The sequence below is a fragment of the Orycteropus afer genome, unplaced genomic scaffold, assembly GCF_000298275.1.
Source record: "Orycteropus afer afer isolate SDZICR_OR568_19922 unplaced genomic scaffold, OryAfe1.0 scaffold00018, whole genome shotgun sequence".
NCBI classification, from domain to species: domain Eukaryota; kingdom Metazoa; phylum Chordata; class Mammalia; order Tubulidentata; family Orycteropodidae; genus Orycteropus; species Orycteropus afer.
The window spans coordinates 13,750,610-13,754,700 of NW_006921605.1; positions in this window are offsets into that span (position 1 = coordinate 13,750,610).

Sequence of the window (4,091 nt, forward strand, 5' to 3'; positions counted from 1 at the left end):
AGTGTTTATTTAAACACTGGATATTCTTCCTCTCACTTGCCCTCTGCTGTCTCCCAAATGTTATAAGTTAGATTATTTTTGCATCATCCAGGTTATTGCACTGACAGGCAGGTCTATAACCATAATTCTCAGGGTGGTTTTGCTCTAAGTTTAAATGATTCACAGTTAACACCAGTGCTTTCACTTCTTGCTTCTTGGTCCTCACAGTCTTCATTTGATGGATCTGAATTTTGCTGACAGGCATTGAAAAGGGCTCAGGGGTGCTATTTCCCTCCGTCATTTCACGTTTGAGAATATGGTCTTTAGTCTTTCAGACGTTTCTTTGCATTGGAACTTTGTAGATGGATAACTCTCCCACTTCAGTATGCATGGAAATGACCTGGTGACATGTTAAAAATGCAGCTTCAGTAGGTCTGACATGAGGCCAGAGATTCTGTGACTTCCAGGTAAGGCCTAAGCTTCTGACCTGGGGACCTTGCTCTGAGGAGCAAGTTTGTAGATTTGACTTTGCTCTGCTATCCTCAGACTCTGAAAGCTGCAGGAGAGAAGTCAACACCAGCCTTGTCGCCCTTCCACCTCAGGATGATGGCTTTTTCTTCCTGGAGGTGTGAGTTGTTATCCTTGAGCTTCAATCCTTAGAAATAACTTGAGGACTCTCTATCAGAGTTTCCTAGAAAAAAGGTGTGCTCTTCCCACTTGGACATGTAGCTCTTTTTCTTTGTTGACAGAATGTTTTTATATTTGTGAATTATATTTTTAAATATATCTTCCTTTCCATAGTAAAAGGGGAAAAGAAGTCTTAGAAGGACAAAGACAAAACAAAGACAGTCATCCAGGATGAGGGAAGCCATCAGCATGTACACGGTTTGGAAAGCTGAATGGAGTCTGCTGAATTATGGCCATGGGGCTAATTATATGTGATTGGAAACAAAGGAAATCATCACAGAATCATGATTGGTGGCAGGTAGAGTCATCATTGTTGCAGGTGGGACCACAGAAGCAGGAAAAGGACCATTGGAACACACACATAACTGAAGATAACAAAGGGTTACAGGACTGGTTCTGGGGCTCGACTACCCAACTACCCGTCTAGGTGGTGGTCCAGATGTGACTCATGAGCATGGGGCCTGAGTCATAGCCCAAGGTGGTTACCAAACAATACCAGGACCCCCAACTTAATTTAAATTAGAAAAGGACACACTCAGGCAAGTTCCCTAATTCTTTGTGTGAGCATCATCTACTTTTAACCACACTCTTCTTTAGGGCAAACTACCCCTCCCTAGGTTCGCCCTGGACCTTATCTATGCATGACTAGCATGTTGAAGGTCAGAAAGATCTCAACTGGTGTCAGAACTTATGTTAAGACTTAAAATGGAGTTAGAACTCCCACTGTAGACCACCAAAAAAAAAAAAAAAAAAAAAAAAAACACCTCACTGTCATCAAGTCGGTCCCAACTCATAGCGACCCCTCCTTGGGTTTCCAAGGTGGTATCTCTATGGAAGTAGATTGCCTAACCTTCCTTCTGAGGAGTGGCTGGTGGGCTTGAACCACCAGCCTTCTGGTTAGCAGTCAAATGCCTTAGGCACCACACCATCAGAGCTACTACTATAGGCCACAGCCTTCCACAAACTCAAGTGCTTCAGAATTTAAGCAATAGTATACCATCTAGTGGGTACCTTAAGGGCTCTGGTGGCATAGTGGGTAAAGCATTTTGGCTGCTAACCAGGTCAGGGATTCAAACCCAACAGCTGCACTGAGGGAGGAAGATGAGGCAATCTACTTCTATAAAGATTTGCAGCCTTGGAATGGGGCTAATTATATGTGATTGGAAACAAAGGAAATCATCACAGAATCATGATTGGTGGCAGGTAGAGTCCTGGAGGTGTGAGTTGTTATCCTTGAGCTTCAATCCTTAGAAATAACTTGAGGACTCTCTATCAGAGTTTCCTAGAAAAAAGGTGTGCTCTTCTATAAAGAAGATTATATATAATCACATATAATTAGCCCCATTTGCAGCAATGGCGGTCATAATGAGTTGGAATCTACTAGGTGGCAATGGGTTTGGTTTTGGTTTTGGTTTTGGTTAAAGGGTGCCTCGTTTCATGGAGAGCAGTTTTCCTTATTGGATCATCTTGATCCGTATTCTGTATCTCTTAGTTTCTCTAATTGCTTTATTCTCTTTATATGCATTCACATTAATTACCCAAAGCCTTTCCTCTGTTAGTGAATCAACTTCCAACAGTGTATATTCTGTTCATTGTTATTTCTAACCTTTTTTTAAAAAAATTTAGTTCTGTAATTACATTGTTTTGGATGTTGTGATGGTTTTCCTTAATTCCTTAGATTGGTTATTTTCATTCCTTTCTGAGCTAAGTCTTCCTCTGAGTTGTCTCTCTGTCTCTTGCGTACTATATCCCTGTTCCCTCCCATAGGATGTCTGACTAGTTACCAAGTTATACCTTTTGCTAATGCTTGAGTGGGCCTCTCAGGGCATTGTGTTTGCTCTGATACCATGCCAGTGAGTTCTTGACACTTTTCACTGTATATGTCACCTGTTTATTCACTTTTTCAATCATTTCCTTCAGTAGAGTGTGGCCTGGAATCTTTGCTTCCATCAGAGACAGTGAGCCTCATTGTTTATTTCTCTATCTTATTCCTTTGCCCTCAACAATAGATTTTACCAGTCCTCAATCCAAAGAGAAAAAAGCAAATGAATTACTATGAATTGATTGTCTCCAGATTTGGGAGTATTAGGGAGACTTGTCAGGAGTTTTCCAGTGTGTCTTTGGGGTGGAGCACAGGGCAGGGTTTAGGGCTGAATGTGGCTCTTTCTCCACAGAATCTTCTTGCTTTTTTCTTTGTTGACCTTTTCCTTGATTGTAGTTACTGACTTTTTCCTCCTGGTAATCCTTCTAAAATTGAAGCCCAGTCTTACGTTACATTATTTAAAATGCTCCAGTGGTTCCCATTTCTTTGACAGTGAAACCAAGACCTAACTGGCTGACCAGGCCCTGGAGGCTCTGCCTCGTCCTCTACCCCCTTATCTCCCTGACTTTCTCTTCTCTCTTCCTCAGGCAGGCCACCTTCTTGTTCTTTTTCAAGTACACCCTGTTTTTACCTGCTGTTTTATAACTACAAATGGTAGAAAATGTAGGATAATGGAAATGACTTCTCTCCCCAGAAACGTGAATTGCTTTTGTCCAAAGGAATAACTGGAATATTGCCCTGTGAGTAGTCACCAATTTTGTATCTACTGTTAAGTCCACTTCAGCAGTCCTGAATGTGCATGTGGTGTTTGAATTCTCCTTTGAATCAATGGTATTCTTTCTCACAGACAGATTGATTTATCTATTGTAACTTTTATTGTGATTTGGGTGAAATTTTACATAGCAGATTCATTTTACATTTGTGAATCAATTGTTTTGAACATCTTACTGATTCCCCATTATTTGATGAGTTAAATAAAATGTTTGATATATGTTAATTTTTCATTTGCATATGACTCTGTTACACCATGGTTTTTTTTTTTTTAGCCTTTCCTTCTTTCCTTCATTCCACTTCTGTTTGGAATACTCCTCCCTGCCCCCACATATTCTCAGAGCCTGTTTTTCTTCTCAAAGTTTTTCTCAACTGTTACCTCAAAGTGGCTTTCTCTGACCAAGCCATTTACAAGCGCAGCCTCAGCTTCCCCTGATACAGCTTCTCATTTTCCCTGCAGCACCTATCATGCTCTGATACGTCATGTCATTTACATCTTCATTTTATTTGCTGTCTGTCTGTCCCACCCCATTTCCCCCTCCCTTCCAAGGTAACCTGAACGAGGGCAGGGAGTTTTCTGGCTGAAGTATGACCTGGCAGGTCATCTGTATTTGACAAACATGTGGAATTTATTTGTTTTGCTCATCACTTTCACCCTCTTCACTTAATCTTCTCACCAACCCATTTCACATACTTCAATGACCTCTAGCTTTTTCTAGAAAATCTGTTCTGTGTAATATATAGGAGCTCTGGTAGCATAGTGGCTAAAGCACTTGACTGCTAACCAGAAGGCTGGCGGTTCAAACCCACCAGCCACTCCTCAGAAGGAAGG